The 20,245-nt window shown below is 50.2% G+C and overlaps 1 protein-coding gene and 1 long non-coding RNA gene across 7 annotated transcripts in view; one reads left to right on the top strand and one right to left on the bottom strand.

Moving 5' to 3' along the window:
- The window catches only part of LOC135908140 (uncharacterized), a 64,777-nt gene extending 60,792 nt beyond the window's left edge, over positions 1-3,985 (top strand). The window contains exons 2-3 of the long non-coding RNA XR_010566221.2: positions 3,492-3,604; positions 3,671-3,985. This is a non-coding gene — a long non-coding RNA (uncharacterized lncRNA). The remainder of the gene's footprint in view (positions 1-3,491; positions 3,605-3,670) is intronic.
- Positions 1-20,245, bottom strand: part of LOC135908158 (cholinesterase-like) — an 828,064-nt gene that overhangs the window by 776,630 nt on the left and 31,189 nt on the right. The gene's annotated exons all lie outside the window — the stretch shown is intronic.

The raw sequence follows: 20,245 nt of genomic DNA on the forward strand, positions 1-20,245 counted from the left end.
GTAAGCGTTACTGTGCATCTGAGGTATTTTAAAATTAGTATATTTGCTTTTCCGTAGTGTTCTACCTTGTCGTGCTGTCAACTACGGTTCGCTATTGATGTTGAATGCGTTTTTAGTGAGAAGAATAAAGAACTTTAACCTTGGTTTGCGCCTGCGTTCAGCGACCATAGGCAAGTCCAGCAAACCGAGCATTTCGGGGACTGAATCTGTCATGAATAACGCGATAGAATAAACCATGTTGCTCGACGTTGAACTCTTTCCAGTCTCACAATTATGCCTGACTGATAAGGGTCCCAGATTACGCCGGCATATTCTAACGTGGGTAGAAGACGACGAAGCTCACGAGCTTCATCGTCTTTCATGGCGCCGACCTTTGCGTGCAGGGTCCCGTGGTGCAGGAGCCCCACACCATTGTGTGAATTGCCCCCCATGCGAAAAGCGACTGTCTCGGTCGCGTAAAAACATTTTTTTCAGTGACAAGAAATGGAGCTCCTCAGGTATATCTCGGCGTTCACGTGCGCGCATAGTAGGGTTTCCTGCGCACTGCATGAAAACCTTCTGCGCCTGGACGACGACGGAGCGAACCAGGGTCAGAACTGCCGGGGACGAGTTCGTAGGTCAGGTTACTGAGGCGGCGTGCAACCTTGTAGGGACCAAAATACCGATGGCGCAACTTTTCAGAGTCCACGGTGACGGATGGGCGTACAGACCCACACGAAGGCGCCGGTATTGTAATGGGCGTCGCGTCGACCCTGGTTGTATCGAAGGGTGTCGGTATGCTGTTGGCTCCGGATATGATGCCGAGCAAGCTGGTGTGCTTCTTCGGCTTGCGAGAGTGGCTTTAACTCAAGAGCTGTCCGTACACCTATCTACACCTTCTTGTACGAACTCTTCCGCGTGTTCGCTGGTCGGGCTATTATCATTCAGAGGTAGCATAGCGTCAAGTGTTGGCGTGACGTGGCACCGGTACACAAGTTCGTACGGCGTAAACTATGTAGTCACCTGTACAGCAGTGTTATGGGCGAGGGTCACATAGTCTTGTGCCACGTTGTGTCCCACGTCTTGTGCTCTACGTCGATATACATGGAGTGCATATCGGCCAGCGTTCTGTTCAGACGTTCACTTAATCCATTGGTTTGAGAGTGATAGGCAGTGCTCTTGCGGTGAGAGCAATGCGTCAGCTGGAGAACGTCCTGCCTAAGTTCGGTTGTAAAGGCTGCACCGTGGTCGGTGATGACAAAAAACGGTGCACGATGCCGTAGGACAATGTGGTGTACAAAGAACTTGGCCACTTAATACGTGTTTGCTTGCGGAATAGCTTTGGTTTTCGACGTACGGGGTTAAGTAGTCCGTAGCGACGACTATCCATTTGTTGTGCGAAGAGGCCACTGGGAAGGGCCCAAGTAAATCCATTCCTATTTGTTGGAACGGTGCTTGAGGAGAGTACACCGGGTGGAGAATGCCAGCTGGTTTAACTGGTGTTTTCTTGCGGCGCTGATAATCATGGCAGGTCTTCACGTGCCGTTGCACAGAAGAAAAAGGTGGGGCGAGTAATACTCAGCACAAGCCGCTGGTGGGCTAGTTGGTGCGAATCCATGAATACTTTGTTTAGCGCAAAACAACAGACACAAGAACGACGACCCAGGACAACGCGCTACTCTTAACTGACATCATTTTATTGCGTCGCTCCTTTATAGACGGCTGAAACTAGAGGAACATGCGCAGTGAGCACCATGTTGTGGAACCACCAACATCCGATCACAAGAACGCACTCATGCGACAGAATCCAAAACAACCACATTCAGAACTGCACAAGGTTAAGGAAGGCACACTAATGCACTATGACCCCAATGACTGAATGAAGAATGCTTCCAATAACTCTCGGGCGGTGGCGTCACGGCTCTCTTTCAAAATCGTGTAATCATGAAACGTGGGTTTGCACTTACATATTTTACTATGCTGAGCCAAACGGGAACCTGTGCCTGTTGGTGTGGATCTGTCATGTTCTCTAAGGCGCTCGTTAACACAGTGGCCCGACTGCCTTATATACAGTTGGCCACATGACAAGGGAATCTTATATACCACACCGACGCTGCAATCTACAAACATCGCGCCATCTTGTTCTTCGCACAATCTGGTTTTTACTTGCTTTAGAAATACGGCTGCACAACACTGCCAGTTTCTGAAGAGCAGAAAATACTACCGGAATTTGGTATTTAGTGGCGACAGTCTTCAGATTGTGAGCCACTCTATGGCAATACGGCACAACTTCAGGCATCTTCTTTTGTGTAATACGCTTACTTTGGTGCCGCTTCCCTTTTAGTTACTGAAGCAATACCTCCGAGAGTGACGTCACCACCACACTTGGTTAACCAGCAGCCTGCAGCCTATTTAACTTTGCAATGAAACTCAGGTTCGCAGACTGATGACAAGATTTCATTAACGATGATTCTAGACACATCAAAGCAATTCCACGTTTCACAATCTTTGATGCGCAGACGCGTATGGTAAATGTTCCGTACGTGCACGTGGCGAGTACACCCAACAGGCGTGGCCTGTTTGTAAGGATAGCTGCATATCTAAAAACTGGAGTTTACAGTCCCCAGATAGCTCATGTGTTAAAGTTACACCTTTGCCATTGTCATTGAACAGAGTTAAAATGTCAGCTACCGTCACGGAGCATTCGTTGTTAGTCTGTTCTATCACAAGAAAATCGTCAACATTTCCAAATACTTGAGCCGAGTCATTGTTTAGAGCACTCTTAAGAGCGCGACCGACAAACTATTAAAAAAATATTACAAAGAGCCGCCACCACACATGAACCAATACACGCACCATTTTTCTGAATAAGAAGGTTACCTTTGAACCGGATAAAAGTTGCACATAGATAAAATTCAAGAAGGGACATGAAATTTAGGTGTGCCAAATCGGTTTCATTGCGAAAATCTATCTCGCCGCTTTCTTCGATGCACGTCATGACACTGCAAAATAGCTCATCGTGCGGTATCGAAAAGTAAAGATCTTCGACGTTAACAGAAAAAAATGTCGGCTACTGAATGGTTGTCTTCCAGAGAGGAAACAACATCGAAAGAATTTTTTGTGCCATAAGGATCGTCAATAGTTAAATGCTTCAAATATTTTTGCAGTAAGCGGCTAACCAAAACCTGCTAACAGTTGTTTTCACTTACTATTGTAGGGGAAGGCACATCCGCTTTGTGCGTTTTTGATGGCAAAAATACCACTGGAGCAAGCACCTTACAGTCTTTTACATCTTTAACAATCTTGGTGAGGCTTATATTTTCCAACGAAGAAATAGCTTTGCGTTTTACCTTGTCAGCTTCCTCATTTGTCAGAATGAAGTTTTTGTTGACAGCCGGAGTGGCTTCTTTGTTGAAGAGCGCAGACGGAGCTATCACAAAACCGCCCTCTGTCATTCCGTAACAGCCGAAGCTCATTGTCTCTAAAGAAAGATTCTGTTCTTTTGATCACAGCAGTCGAAGGTGGCGTGCTCCCGGCGGCGGTCCTACGAAGGCAATCCACCCCATCGAGGAGGCACCACTCCTTGTCATCTAGTCTTCCTTTCCTTGCGATGCACCTGTTCAAGGCGAGTAGCTCATGTGCAAGAATTGTCGGTTCCGTGCTAAACTTCGGCCATTCTTTACCAATGCAGCAACTTCGTCAAGAAGCCTGACGTCACCAAGTACCTGGAAACCAGCGGTGACAGGTTGCGTTTTTTTTTTCGGCGCACGAGTCTGGGCCGGAGAAGTCGCAGCAGCTGTGTCCACCGGAATTTTGTAGTCTGAGTTGATAGACATCTGTACAAACGACACTTCCTCTCGGCCACAATAAACGAGTGCTCTCGTGTTATCGGATGTTGGTTTCAGCCGTCTATAAAGGAGTGACGCAATAAAATGCCTGTTGAGAGTAGCGCTTGTCCTGGTCGTCTTTCTTGTGTCTGTGGTTTTGCGCTAAACAAAGTATTCATGGGTTCTCACCAACTAGCCTGCCAACGCATTGTGCTCAACTATCTTTCTTCTACTGTGAGCTCTGATATTTGTGTGTCTGCGTCATCTCCAGAACCTGCCGTCCTGGTCAGTCACATAGCTTTTGCTGTGTGCCATGCAAGGATACTTAGGTTCTGCATGAAGGATGGACATGTTCCTCAAGACGTGGCAAGTCTCTTCGGGGACGTCAGGCCTTCCGTGAGGCACGTACAGCGAATGTGTCGGATTATTCGTTCTAAAATTTGGCGGCAGGTACGCCTTTTGTACGACGGGTCAAGGGCTTTCTGCTATTCGCACGATGCGTCTATTGTGGCCGAGAGGAAGTTTCGTTTCTACAGGGGTTTATCAACTCAGACTACAGAATTCTGTAGCTACAGCTGCTGCTACTCCTCTCGTCCAAACTCCTGCGCAGAAAGAAAAAAAGCGCGACCTGTCACCGCTGGTTTCCAGGTATTAGTGACGTCAGGCTTCCTGACGAAGTTGCTGCATTGTTAAAGAATGGGCCGAAGGTTAGCACGGAACCGAGAATTCCTGCACATGAGTTACTGGCCTTGAACAGGCACATCGCAAGGAAAGGAGGGCTAGAGGACAAGGAGCGGTGCCTCCTCGATGGGGTGGATTGCCTTCGTAGGACCGTCACCAGAAGCGCGCCACTTTCGACAGCTGTGATGAAAAGAACAGTATCTTTCTTTATAGACAATGAACTTCGGCTGTTACTGAGTGACAAAGAGGGTGGTTTCGTGATAGCTCCGTCTGCGCTCTTCAACAAAAAAAACCATTCCGGCTGTCAACAAGAACTTCATTCGGCAAATGAGAAAGCTCAGAAGCTTAAACGCAAAGCCATTTCTCTTTTGGAAAATATAGGCTTCGCCAAGATTGTTTAAGATGTAAAACAATTTAAGGTGCTTGATCAAGGGGTTTTTTGCACGGCAAAAACGCGCAAACCGGATGTGCCTTTTCGTGCAATAGTCTGTGAAAACAACTGTTGGCAGGTTTTGGTTAGCCGCTTTTTCAAAAACAGTTGAAGCATTTAACTATTGACTATCCTTATGGCATAAAGAATTCTTTCAATGTTTTTTTTTTCCTTTCTGGAAGACAACCATACAGTAGCGGACATTCTTTCTGTTGACGTCGAAGATCATTACTACTCAATACCGCACGATGAGCTATTTCGCAGTGTGATGACGTGCATCGAAGAAAGTGGCGAGGTAGATTTTCGCAATGCGACCGGGTTGTCATCGGAAAATTTCACGTCCCTTTTTGAATTTCATCTAAGTGCAACATTTATCCGATTCGATGGTAACCTTCTTATTCAGAAAAATGGTGTGTGTATTGGTTCATGTGTGGCGGCTGCTCTTTGTTATATTTTTTTATCCTTTGTTGACCGCGCTCTTAAGAGTGCCTTAAAAAATGACTCGGTTCAAATTGTTAGATATCTTGTCGATTTTCTTGTTGTGATAAAACAGAATAACAATAAATGCTCCGTTACCGTAGCTGACATTTTAACTCTGATCAATGACAACGACAAAGGTTTACCTTTCACACATGAGCTATCTAAGGACTGTAAACTCCAGTTTTTAGATATGCAGCTATCCTTACAAACAGGCCATGCCTGTTGGGTGTACTCGCCACATCCACGTAAGAAACTTTCACCATACGCGTCTGCGCACTCAAAGATTGTGAAATGCGCCATTGCTTTGATGTGTCTAGAATCATCGTTAATTAAATCTTTTCATCGCTCCGCGAACCTGAGTTTTATTGCACAGTTAAATAGGCTGCAGGCTGCTGGTTACCGAAGCGTGGTGGTGACGTCAGTCTCGGAGGTATTGCTTCAGAAACTGAAAGGGAAGCCGCCCCAAAGTAAGCGTATTACACAAAAGATGATGCCTGAAGTTGTGCCGTATTGCCATAGAGTGGCCGACAATCTGAAGAATGCAGCCACTAGATACCAAATTCCGGGAGTGTTTTGTGCTCCTCAGAAATTGTCAATGTTGTGTAGCCGTATTTCTAAAACCAGCAAAAAACCAGATTCGGAAAAGAACCACGCGAAGTTTGTAGATTGCAGTGTCGGTGTGGTATATAAGATTCCCTTGACATGTGGCCAAGTCTACATAGGGCAGCCGGGCCGCTGTGTCAACGAGCGTCTTAGAGAACATGAGCGATCCATACTAACTGGCACATGTTCCCGTTTGGCTCAGCACAGTAAAATATGTAAGTGCAAACCCACGTTTCGTGATTACACGATTTTGAAAGAGAGCCGTGACGCCACCGCCCAAGAGTTATTGGAAGCATTCTTCATTCAGTCATTGGGGTCATAGTGCATTAATGTGCTTTTCCTTAACCTTGTGCAGTGCTGAATACGTTTTTTTTTTATTCTGTCGCATGAGTGCGTTCTTGGGATCGGATGTTGGTGGTTCCTCCACATGGTGCTCACTGCGCATGTTCCTCTAGTTTCAGCCGTCTATAAAGGAGTGACGAAAGAAAATGATGTCAGTTGAGAGTAGCGCCTTGTCCTGGAGGGGGGGTGGGGTCGTCTTTCTTGTGTCTGTTGTTTTGCGCTAAACAAAGTATTCATGCCAGTAATACTTCTGACGTATCCTTGCTAATGTCTTAGCGAATCTGAGGTGTCCCGCGCATGGCTCATCATGGCAGGCTTGCAAAATGTCTTGCCGCAGTGCCGATGGCACGACAAGTAGGTACGCATTTGGACAGCTTCCGCAGTTTTTCCTGTAGTTACGTTGTTGTGCAAACAGTACGATGATAAGCCACGCATGAGCGATCGGGGTAAGGCAGCTTCAACTCCTTTAAGGTGCTCGATCAGCGGCAGCAGCTGAGGGTCGGCGCACTGGCGCTCAGCCATCTTTATGGCGTCGATAACGCCGACAAATGGCAAGTCATGGTCAGGGTCCGAGGACGTCGTAGGGAGTGGTGCGCGTGATAAACAGCCAGCGTCGCTGTGCTTTCTTCGAGATCGGTAGACAACTGTAATGTCGTACTCTTGTAAGCGCATTGTCCAACGGGCTAGTTTGCCTCAGCGATCCTTGTGGTTGGCAAGCCACCACAGGGCGTGGTGATCGCTGACTTTAGTAAAGGGTCTACCGTACAAGTAGGGTGGGAATTTACTATTTGCCCACTCAACCGCTAAGCATTCTTTTTCGGTGATTGAGTACTTTTTCTCAGCCTTGGTGAGACTGCGGCTTAGATAAGCAATGGGGCGTTCCACACCAGCTTGCCACTGCACAAGAGCTGCACTGAGACCCGTATTGCTGGCGTCAGTATGAATTTCAGTGTCAGCGTCTTCGTCAAAATGAGCAAGAAGTGGGGTCGCTTGCAAGCGCTTGTGCAATTCATTGAACGACTGTCGCTGCTTGTCCGCCCAAATAAAAGGCACATCGTTGCGTCTGAGCCGTGCCAGAGGCTCAGCGATTCTCGAGAATCCCTCGACGAAGCGCCTATAATAGGCGCACAAACCAAGCAAGGGTTGGACAGCCTTCTCATCTGTGGGTGGCGAAATCTCGGCTATGGCAGCTAACTTGTCGGAATATAGTCGGACCCTTTAGGACCAGTGACATGGCCAACAAGTTTGAGCTCTTGGAACCCGAAGTAGCATTTTTCAGGCTTGATGGTGAGGCCAGCAGTACGGTTCATCTTAAAACTTTTTGTGCGTTTAAGATGTTTAAGTTTTAGGATGAATCTGTTCCAACTAGGCTGACGCGCAGTTATGGTTCAGCAGTACGGATCGCCGCGAGGACGCTCTCGAGTCGTGCAAGATGTTCGTCAAACGTGCTCGAGAATACGACGACGTCGTGCAAGTATACGAGGCAGGTTTGCCATTTGAGTTCAGCAAGCACAGTGTCCATTATCCGCTGAAAGTTGACAGGTGCGGAACAGAGGCCGAAAGGGTTAACTTCGAACTCATAAAGCCCGTCAGGTGTCACAAACGCTGTTTTTTCATGGTCCTGTTCATCAACTTCGGTTTGTTAATACCCTGATCTAAGATCCAACGAAGAAAAAAACTTGGCATGTTGTAGACGATCCAATGTGTCGTCGATGTATGGCAATAGATAAGCATCGCGCTTGGTGACGCGGTTCAACTTTCTATAATCTACACAGAAGCGCAGCGTGTTGTCTTTCTTCTTGACTAACACTACAGGGCAGGCCCACGGGCTTGGGGACGGCTGAATCCCGTCGTCTTGGAGCATCTCTTTCACTTGATGCTGGATCGCTTCCCTTTTCATTGGAGGTGCTCTGTAAGGATGCTTACAAACAGGACGTGTGGACTCGTCCAATTATAATGCGGTGCTTTGTGGTGGACGTGCGCCGTACTTTGGACGACGTTGAAAAACAGTCCGCAAATTCATACACGAGACCCAGTAGACGGTCTTTCTGGTGGTCTGGCAGAGCAGCGTTAACGTGAATCCGTTATTTTAGGCTGGGGAACCCAGATTTCAGAGACGATACGATTTATAATGTGGCAATGTCAGTAACATCAATGATTTCGCGAAGAAATGCGATTGTTTTTCCCCGCGGTACGTGCCGATATTCGTTGCTAATGTTTGCTAGCAAGACGACTGCACCTTTGTTGCGCACCTGAAGAAGCCCTCTGGCTATGTAGATGTGGCGCTCAAGGAGCAGGGGGATGTTTGCCTCAGCAATTCCTTCGTCGTCGTCCTCCATGTCGCATCGGACAAGGGTAAGCACGCTGCTCTTGGGTGGCAACGTGACGTGATCGTCAGCTACGCGAAGTGCGATGTCACGGTCGTTGTCATTGCTGTTTGTTATGGCGAGTGTAGTAGCGAAGCTGACTGTAGCCTTTTGCAGGCCGATGATGGCACCGTTCGCCTGAAAGAAATCCATGGCGAGTACAAGGTCCTTTGAACATTCAGGAAGAATGACGAAGTCGCCGATTTACGTGAAGCCCCGAATGCAGCCTCGTGCCGTGCACCGGCCCTGTAAGTTATGAGGTACCCTCCTGCAGTACGAATATGAGTTCCGTTCCATCGCGTCGAAATTTTTTTCAGTGTACGCGCGAGATTCTGGCTCACAACAGACGTGTCCGCACCCGTGTCGTTTAACGCCGCGACTTCGTAGTCATCTATGGTAACCGGTACGTCGCAAGATACTGACACCGAACTACACTGTTTTACTTCATATCGCGGTCATCGTAGTGGATAATTTTCAGCGTTCGGAACGTCAGTGTACTCACCTCCGCAGGTCACTGGACTCAGTTTTCCCGGGAGGCAGTACTGGGTGAGTGACGCCTTGTTGCACTCGGCGTGAAGACGGAGCTGTAAGACCTGTTTCGGTGGGTAACGGTGACCGGGGGACACGGAATCGTGGGGCAAACGAGGTCCTGGCATCCGCGAGGTAGGCTTCAATCTACAGGGGGCGTTCACCATTGCGCGGGCACGGCGCATGCAGCGAAAATCCACAGAGGCCAGCTCGGCGTTAAGGACAGGCCCTGTAGAGGTGTGATCGAGTTCACCGCAATGAATACACAAGGGCCTCCGGTCTACAGTGAACCATACGTCGCTCTTGTTGGGTGGTCGTGTTTCAGCAATGAATGGCATGCGATGAGGCCTGAAGTCGCAGTTGCTTGTTCAACGGCGCGCACACAATGAAAGTCCGCGACGTTGCGCACATCGTAAAAAGCAGGGGACAACGAACTTCGCGCAGCTTCCGAATACGACATGCGAGGTTGTGGCTGCCGTACCTGCTGCTGTGGTGTCTGGCGTCACTCTGGGACTTGGGCTGCCTGCCTGATTTCCTCCCGGACGACCTGAGCCAGAGCGAGTCGTGGTACCGATACCTGAGCCACCTGAAGTCTTTGAAGCTCTTCTCGGACAACAAGCCTAATGAACTCCCGCAAGGCGTCGGTATTATCCAAGGGCACAGCAAGAGGGTCACGCGATAGGCTCGGCACGTCGCGGTTGTACTGCCTTGTTCACTGTTGCAGTGATAGTTCCATGGATATGGCTTCCGCGAGAAACTCTGCCACGGTCTTAGGTGGGTTGCATATTAGGCCACCTAATAACTCTTGCTTGACGCCGCGCATCAAGTTCCTTAGCTTCTTTTCTTCCGGCAGGGATGGATCCGCGCGTCAGAAAAGTTGGCACATATCTTCGACAAACATCGCGACACTTTCGTTCGGCCGCTGAACTCTAGCCTGAATTGCAGATTCAGCTCTCTCCTTGCGATCGAGGCTGGCGTATGTGCTGATTAGCTGCCGTCGGAATTAGTCCCAGGTCGATAGGACCACATGACGATTCTCAAACCATGTCCGCCCATAGTCCTCGAGGGCAAAGTAGGCGTTGCGCAGCTTGCGCTCTGGTGTCCAGCTGTTGAATTCTGCGGCACGCTCAAAGTGATCGAGCCAGTCCTAAACATCCTCGAAGGCGTCCCCATCGAAGGATGTGGGAATTCACGGCTGGTTAACAACGACCTCGGTCGGTGCCGTTGAGGAAGAAGACGGAACTTATGTACTCATCATTCTGATTGGATTGGGAGCCTCGTGCTCAGGCGGCAGTCCTTGAAGTTGACGGCTTATCCGTACGTAAACTGCAGTCAGCTCGGCCGGACTTTGTACTAGGCTTGTAGGCGGTGTTCGATCTGAGAGTGGTAGTATGTACCCAGCACTTCCACGACAAAAATGCAACGTAGATCCAAGAGGGAGTCTTACAAAATAGACGCTTCTCTTTATTGGCGGGCCAGAAGAATAACGTGCAGCTCACGAGCTTCATCTTCTTTCATGGCGCCGACCTTTGCGCGCGCCGTCCCGCGGTGCGGGAGCCCCACATCATTGTGTGGGGTTTTATATATATGTATATATATATATATATATATATATATATATATATATATATATATATATATATATATATATATATATTGTGAGCGTTATTCATACGCTTCATATTCTCACCTGTACATACTCATCATCACCGTTTTGGGGCCTGGTGGTGGGGCTCTGTCTCGAGAGAATAAAGAAGAGACTGGCTGCCTAAACCTCGTCTCACAAGTGGTGGAGTGTGCTGTCCGGTCCCTTCGCCCTCTCGCTCCCGGTCTCTCTCCAGCTTCACCTACGCTACATCCCTGGAGCTCCGCTCGGGTCGCCGCCTCTACCTACTGCACTCGACCATGTCGCAAGACCAGCAGACCAGTACCTCGACATCCACCTTGCCGACTCCTGCGGGAACCCCTTCTTGGACAGTCACCACCCCTCAGAAGGATCCACCGGTATTTGCTGGGCTTCCAGGTGACGACGTTGAAGACTGGTTGGAGCTATACGAGCGCGTGAGTGACTTCAACCACTGGAACGAATCAGCAAAACTTGCTCACGTCGCTTTCTACCTAACCGGAGTTGCGAAAACATGGTTTTACAATCATGAGCTCGATTTGGTCAACTGGAGCATCTTTAAACACCAGCTACGCCAGATTTTCGCGAACTCGTCTGTCCGCTCCGATATCGCTAAGAAGAAGCTTGCTGAGCGTGTACAGCACTCAGGCGAGTCCTACACTTCGTACATAGAGGACGTCCTCGCCCTCTGCCGCCGCGTGAACACCTCGATGGCAGAGAGTGACCGTGTACGCCACCTGCTCAAGGGTATTGGGACTGCGGCGTTCAATGCTCTTGTAGTGCTGAATCCCACTACCGTCGCCGACATCATCAGTACGTGTCAGCGTCTCGATGACCTTCATATGCTCCGCTTGCCCCCTGACACATCTGATTTCAAGGCGTCCAACGACAGCGAGCTACGTGCTTTGATTCGCTCCATCATCCGTGAGGAACTGCACGCCCAAGCTTCGTCCAACCCTCCTGAGGTCCATCTGACGCCTCCTGGTGGCGGCCTACGCCATATCGTGAGGGAAGAGCTAGCTGCAGTGACCTGCCCGCAAATCACGAGCCCGCACCCTACCCATACGCCAACGTACGCTCAGGTTGCCTCTATAGCCCCACCCCCCCAGCAGCCACCACAACAGGCACCTGCACCGCACATGTCCCTGAATCCTCTCACTGCAAGACCATCGCCTGTTCCGTCTTATAACACATGGAGCCCACCTCGACCGGTTTGTTACTACTGCGGCATCCGTGGCCACATTTCCAGGTTTTGCCGACGCCGTCAGCAAGATGAAAGACGTGGCTATGACGGCTTTGAAAGGGATCAGTTTTCTGGCCCTGTACCACGACGTCGGCGTACTGACTACGTGTATTATCCACCACGTTCCCCATCTCCACAGGACTTCAACACTGCCAGTTCATCGCGTTTCCAGCGTCGTCGCTCTCCATCACCGATGCGGCGCTCTTCTTCCCCTCTACGACCGGCTACTTCGTCCTCCGATCACCGCCCGGAAAACTAAATGGTGCAGCTTCAGGAGGGGAAGCTGCATCTTTTGGACAACGTGAAATGCCTCCGGAGCGCCCGTCAAATGTACTTTTGGTGTTTGTTGAAGGTGTCCGAATCGAAGCCTTGGTTGACACAGGTGCATCGCTTTCCGTTATTAGTGCTGACTTGTGTTCTCGATTCCGAAAAGTGAAGACACCGTATAATGGCCCTCCCCTTCGTTGTGCTAATGCAGTTCTTGTTCAGCCCTCCAGTGTTTGCACTGCGCGCGTTTTCATTGATGGCATCCTCCACCACATTCAGTTCGTCGTGCTGTCTTCGTGCACTTACGCGATGATTTTGGGATGGGACTTCCTGTCCTCCGCCTCAGCTTTAATCTCTTGCCGTCAGCGAACTATTCATATGACAGACACTGAATCTTCCTCCTCTGTCAATGATCACAGCCTGCGTTTTGTCACGTCTACCGACTGTTTCATTCCCGCGGGCACTGAGCATATTCTGACGCTGACTTCCGACACTATTATTAATGGTGATGTGTTCCTTGCACCGAGTGGTTACTGCATTTCTGGTGGGCTTAGCCTTACTCCTAGCCTAGTACGGTTTCAGGACGGCAGAGCCTCAGTCGCTGTTCATAACCCTACTTCTTCGCCAGTTGTGCTCTCCCAGGGCTCTACTGTGACATGCTTTACTGACACCGAGCCTCTTTCGCTGGTACCGCTTCACACCGAATCACCACCTTTGTCTACCACAACTGATTATCACACTGCTTCCGCAGCTTTAACGGCTGCGATAAATCCCGATTTGACCACTGCGCAGAAAGAAGACCTTCTGGCACTCCTGCACAAACACAGAGCCTTATTTGACGTCCACTCCAAGCTTCTGGGGCGCACTTCCGTCGCAGTACATCGCATCGAAACCGAAGGCAGTTCGGTTGTACGCCGCCGCCCGTATCGCGTGTCTTCCGCAGAACGGAAAATCATTGCGGATAACGTTGATGACATGCTCAAAAGAGACATCATTTGGCCATCCTCCAGTTCTTGGTCGTCTCCTGTCGTGCTGGTTCGCAAGAAAGACGGCTCCGTACGATTCTGCGTCGATTATCGAGCCCTTAATAAGATCACGCGCAAAGACGTATATCCGATGCCAAGAATTGACGATGCCATTGACTCCCTCCAGGGTGCAGAATATTTCTCTAGTCTAGACCTCCGATCCGGATACTGGCAAATCCCCATGCACGAAGCGGACAAGGACAAGACAGCCTTTGCAACGCCAGACGGACTTTACGAGTTTAACGTCATGCCATTCGGTTTATGTAATGGCCCTGCAACATTTGAACGCATGATCGACACAGTTTTACGTGGCCTTAAGTGGAAGACCTGTCTGTGCTATTTAGATGACATCGTTATCTTTTCTACAACTTTTAGTCAGCACCTTGAGCGCTTGGACGAAGTTTTCACTTGCATTTCCAACGCTGGACTCCAACTCAACACAACAAAATGCCATTTTGCCAGAAAGCACATCAAAGTATTGGGCCATCTTATCAGCAAAGATGGCATTCGACCGGATCCCGAAAAGGTTGCTGCCGTGCATCGCTTCCCTCGCCCTGAAAATCAAAAGCAATTACGAAGTTTCTTAGGCCTGGCATCCTTCTTCCGCCGCTTCATCAGTCATTTTGCAGCCATGGCGTCGCCGCTACACAAGTTGCTCACGTCGGGCTCTGCTTTCCCTTGGACAGATGAATGCGAACTTTCTTTCCAAGCCCTCAAGCAGGCATTAACCAGCGACCCTGTCCTCTGTCACTTCGATGACAACGCACCGACTTGCTTGCACACCGACGCTAGTGGCCATGGGATCGGTGCTGTACTTTTACAGCGTGATACCACCTCACGAGAGAGAGTTGTTGCCTATGCCAGTCGCGCACTAACACCTGCCGAAACGAATTACTCGATCACAGAACAGGAATGTCTCGCAGTAGTTTGGGCGATCCAAAAATTTCGACCATATCTTTACGGACGCCATTTCACGGTCATAACCGACCACCACGCCTTATGCTGGTTGTCGTCAATCAAAAATTTGTCCGGACGACTTGGTCGCTGGGTGATACGATTACAAGAGTACGACTTTGACGTTGTCTACAAGTCTGGGAAAAAGCATCAAGATGCCGACGCTCTCTCTCGCTGCCCGCTGCCATTATTAGCTTCGAGTACACCTCTCCATTGCTCGCCACTTGATGATGAGACTAAGTCGTCACTCCCGTTATTACCGTTATTACCTCTCATGGTTACTGACACGTTATCTTCAAATCACCTCACTCATCTCGCCTCGTGTCAACGTTCTGACCCCTACTGCGACAGCATCATCCAACGCCTGTGCGGAACTACATCTGCACCAAATGCCAGATTACGTCGACAACTGCGACTATTTAAGCTTGACAACGATGTGCTGTACCGCTACATATACAACTCCGACGGACACAGCTGGGTACCTATTCTTCCACGCTCGATGCGCACACAAGTGCTTGAAGCCTTGCACGACGACCCATCTGCTGGACATTTGGGATTCCACAAAACGTACCACCGCGTTAGGAGCCGTTTCTTTTGGCCAGGCATGTCTACCTTTGTGGCCAAGTACGTCGCTTCTTGCGTTCAGTGCCAACGGCGGAAACGACCGACTTCGCCTCCTGCTGGGCTTTTACAGCCCATCCCAAGTCCCGAGACACCGTTTGCCATCGTTGGGATAGACCTAGTCGGCCCTCTGCCCATAACGCCAGCGGGTCATCGATGGGTCGTGACAGCTGTTGACCAGCTCACACGTTACGCAGAGACAGCTCCTCTACGCTCTAGTTCAGCCTCCGACGTCGCCACCTTCTTTCTAGATGCCATTGTGCTGCGCCATGGTGCCCCTCGTGTACTGTTAAGTGACCGCGGCAAGACTTTCATGTCAGCAATGCTCGCAGAAGTACTCGGAGCTTGTGGCACAGTTCATAAGATGACATCCGCATATCACCCACAAACAAATGGCCTGGCTGGCCGCTTGCCAAACGCGGCCTGGCTGGCCGCTTGCGCGTGCGGGGCAATTAGTGTGAGCATTATTCATACGCTTCATATTCTCACCTGTACATACTCATCATCACCGTTTTGGGGCCTGGTGGTGGGGCTCTGTCTCGAGAGAATAAAGAAGAGACTGGCTGCCTAAACCTCGTCTCACAATATATATATATATATATATATATATATATATATATATATATATATATATATATATATATATATATATATATATATATATATATATATAATATGCTGTGGGCATTTATTGTGCACTACTGCATAATCTGTATATTATCATCATCATGTGTGTGCGCTTCTTCGTGTGGGTAGTCGTATCATCTTAGTGGACTGTGCCGAGGGTCCTCCGCCGCTTCTCTGAGGCTCAATAAAAGTCGGCCCTTACTGTGCCGTCACAAGTGGTGGAGGTGCTTCTTAATCCCCCGTCCTCTGCACGCCTGTCATACTCCCTGGAGCTTCGTACAGGTCGCCGCTTGTGCCGACTGTCCGCCAGCACGTATTGCGCTTCTACCGTAACCATCCCGACGCCACAAGCAGCACCTTCTCTGATCATCAGTTGCCAGCAGCGGGATCCCCATCTGTTCACTGGTCTTCACGGTGAAGATGTTGAACACTGGCTAGACGATTGCGAGCGCGCAAGCTCTACTAATTGATGGGATGATCTACTCAAGCTCCACCATGTCTCGTTCTATCTGACGGGTGTGGCGCGAAGACCTGGTTTTTCAACCATGAGATTGATTTCTCCGATTGGACCACTTGCAAGCGGCAGCTTCGACAAGTATTCGGACCGCCGGCGGTTCACTCCGCCCTTGCAAAGAAAACTGTCGATGCTCGCAAATAACACTCCGGTGAGTCCTACACATCGTACATCGAGGATGTGCTTGCACTCTGTTGCCGTGTCAATGATTCTGTGGCTGAGTCGGACAGAGTACGTCATATTCTGAAAGGCATTGGGGCTGTGGCTTTCAACGCGCTCGCCGTGAGGAACCTCGCTACCGTAGGTGAAATCGTTTTGACGTGCCAGCACCTCGGTGAGCTCGAGTCCGTACGCTTGCAGCCCGACTGCGAACACCGTCCTACGGCGGACCCTGACCTGTGTGTAATGATTCTAGCGATTATCTGCGAGGAACTTCAATCACTTGGCTTTCCATCTCCATTGGTCCTTCCTCCTCAGCCTTCTGGTAGGACGTTGTGCTGCGTCATCATGGAGGAGCTCGCGTCCATGAAATGCTCTGCGCATGTTGACCCTTCTGCTACTTACCCCCTGCTAACATACGCCCAGGCGGCTACCGCGCCTCCAACCGGCGTCCGTTCTACATTGACTCTACCCACATACGCGCAGGTTGGTGTCGCTCCTCCGGCCAATGTCCCCTCAATACTACTTGAGCCTACATCACCCCATCTGACCGCACTATCTCCCAGCGTATCAAGCGGGCCCTACTACCCGCCTTGGCAACCATCTCATCCTATATGCTGTTACTGTGGTTATCGCGGCCACATATCCTGTTTTCGCCGCAAGCGCCAACAAGACGAGCGCCGCGGGTGTGACATGAGTGAACGCGATGCGTATTCTGGTGGTGCCACAGGTCAAAACCGGCGTTACCCGTCCCCTCCGCGCCTTTCCACAACTCCGCCCGCAACGACCGAGACACTGAATTGTTACCGCAGCACCAGACGCCGCTCACCTTCGCCCTACCGCCGCTCTTCGTCACCCCTCCGGCCTGCCACATTCACCGTTGACCGTCGCCAGGAAAACTAAGTAATTCAGTTTTCGCAGGAAAAACTGCCTTTACCGACAAGATTCCTCCAGCGCGCCCTTGTAATATGATTTCTGTATTCGTTGTGGGTGTGCAAGTTGAAGCCTTGGTGGACACTCGTGACACTTTATCTGTTATGCATGCCGAGTTGTGTAAGCGTCTCAGGAAAGTTACAATGCCTTACGATAGACCACTGCTGGTTGCAGCTCAAGGGGACTCTATCCGCCATTCGTCGTTTTGTACTGTGAGTGTAATGATCGATGGCATTATCTGCCACATACCGTTTGCTGTGCTGTCGCCACGCTCCCACCAGCTTATTTAAGGATCGGATTTCCTTGCCTCTGCTTCTGCTGCCATCTGCTGCGGGCAACGTGTCGTACATATGACCGACACTGATTATTTGCGTGGCGATGAAAAGTACAAGCCACTTCGCTTGCTCGCTGCAGAAGATAGCGTGCTACTTCCAGGCTGTCAGCAAATTCTGACCATCACGTCCGACATCATGGACCTGGATGTGCGTTAGTATTACCTTCTGCTCGTTGTTTCACAAAGGAGATAGCCATTGTATCAGGCGTAGTTAGATTTGACAATGGATCTGCACTTTTCGCCTCAAGGAACACAACATCCGTGAAAATTCTCCTTCCTAAAGGCTCCACGTTGGCTTGCGTTGTTTATTCCGAGCCTCTCTGTGTCGTTCCCCTGAAGGCGGCTCCCCCTGAAATCACTTATGCTGGACATTCTCCCTCTACCTCCGCTCTTGCAGCCGTAATCAGCCCCTACTGACCCTTTCGCAGACGCAACAGTGTCACGAGTAGGTTAACGCCGGGTACGCTTGCTTGAGCGAGCGGAAGGAACACACGAACGCAAGGTGCAGCACGCACAGCATTCATTCAATACGGACTTTTAGGAACAGGAAAACACGGTAACATTCGACTTATCGCACACGGCATGCGTCCTCCCTTACTAAGCTTTCCGCTCACACTACCGCGTTTACAAACGTCTGTGCGGCGATTGTCTATTCGCTGTAGTAGGAGCGCTTACAGTACCAGTACTGTTCGGCGCGGTTATCGGCGTCCCCCGGTCTGTGGTCCGTCGATGCGATCTGGTCATCGTCAGTCGTTGTTATGGTCCGGCGTCACCGATGCCCCAGCCGACGTAACGACGACACGGTCGCTGAGGGGCTGTCGCGCTCCGGCAGAGCGGAGCTCGTGCCGGCTGGCGCTCCCGGTGCGCGCCGGCCCAGCTTGGTTCTGCGGACGGGATGGTGACTGGCTGTAGCCAGCCTCCGCGCGTCTACGTTCAGCGGCAGCAACGCTGACTTGTCCTAGCAGGTAGGTCCGGGCCAGCGGTGGTTGCAGGGACGTCGGACATCTACTCGCCGAGCCTGGTACTCGGGCGGGACGTCGATGTGTCGCCTAAGATCTGGAGCAGGACCCAGACAGGCGATCTCCGGCCGTCTTCTCTTGGAACGCTGCGCCCGGTCACCACGTCCTTCTCTGCGCGTGCCCCTCCTCCAAGATGGCGGCTCCACGCGCTCGCTCCACTCCTTCTTCCTCGTCTTCTTTCTTTCTTTCTTTATGCTTGTCACTCCTGACAATGGCCCCCTTGTTTTCCGAGTTTTCGCTCCGCGAAAACTTTCTTCACTGCTGGTCACCTCTTGGGTTTACACGGACACCGCACTTCACTTCCCTACACCACATATAACTTCACTTCACCGCTTCGTTCACCCATCACTGCACTTCACGCACTTCACTGCACCCACCACATATACCTTGACTTCGTCGTTTCTTCATTCACACATCACTACGCTTCACCGCGCATCATGCAAATTTATGCCGAGTCTTAACACTACGTCAATGTCAATGACAGCACCATTCACAAGGCATTGTATTCCGCGAATGTTTCAGAAAAACTCCTCAGAAGCTCTAAACACTATATGCATGCGCCGCAAACTGTTCCCCAGTATACGAACACATTCACACGGTAAACACGTAAACGAACATATTCCGCAAAGTCAGTGATGTCCTTCGTGTCACGTTCACTCACTTAATCCGCGTACTCCTGCCTACCGGTAGTTGTGTGACATCGATACAGCCAGACAGGAAGCTGTGCACTAGTCCTGACTCTTGACGCCGGCGCCTCGCCGCGTAATTGCCTCGAGCAGAATGATTTGGATGCCACCAGGGGTTGGCGCGAGACCCAGACATGCATGCCCTGGGCTTGTCAAAGTTGTCGGACAAAGCGATGATGCGTCCATTGTTCTTCAATTCTTGAGCCCGTCTTTTCTCACATACGCTCGGCTTAGACATCATGCTTGATATCCTCGCCTTCTGAGGGGTAAATTCTGTTGCTAGGATGTCTGCTTGGTATGGGCTTTCAGCAACCAACTCTGTGATGACCATTCCTGCGTCCTTTTGAAATGTTTCTCAATAGGCGTAGTCCCTAGAGGTACCTTTGATATCAACCTTTTTGGTATGGTTCTCTGACATACCTCGCAAGAACTCACAAACCTTTTAGTGTCACTTTGCATGCACGGCCAAAAAAATTGTTCTGATACTCGGCTGGTCGTCTTCCTTACTCCTTGATGGCGAGCCATTATAGTGTCGTGCGCCAGCTCGAGGACTGCTCTTCGTAAACTCACTGGCACTACTAGCTGTCGTGTTTCTCTTCCATCGTGAGTTCTGGCTATACGGTAAAGTAATTCTCCGACCTTCTGAAACTTATGTACGACCCGGCTCTTCTTATTCTGAATCCATTTCCCTAGCATTTCAAAATAATGTCGCAGCGTACTGTCCACTTCTTGCCTTTGCTTCATTTCTGTCGCAGTTATATCGATGCCGGTGCCTGAAGTATTCTTTATACCGACATCTTTCCTATCATGGTTCCTTGGGCTTTTCTCTACTGACAATATGCTAGCTTCTCCGGTATACGGATCCGAACTTCTTCCGTTGTCTCTGCCACCGGCTTCGCTGGATTCATGATCCGTCCTACTTGTAATCTAGATATTGGGAAAACTCCTGAGGGGATCTGGATCATCCACTCTTCTGACTCCTGGCACATTCCCAAGAATGACG

The sequence above is a fragment of the Dermacentor albipictus genome, chromosome 1 (genome assembly GCF_038994185.2).
Source record: "Dermacentor albipictus isolate Rhodes 1998 colony chromosome 1, USDA_Dalb.pri_finalv2, whole genome shotgun sequence".
Taxonomy (NCBI): domain Eukaryota; kingdom Metazoa; phylum Arthropoda; class Arachnida; order Ixodida; family Ixodidae; genus Dermacentor; species Dermacentor albipictus.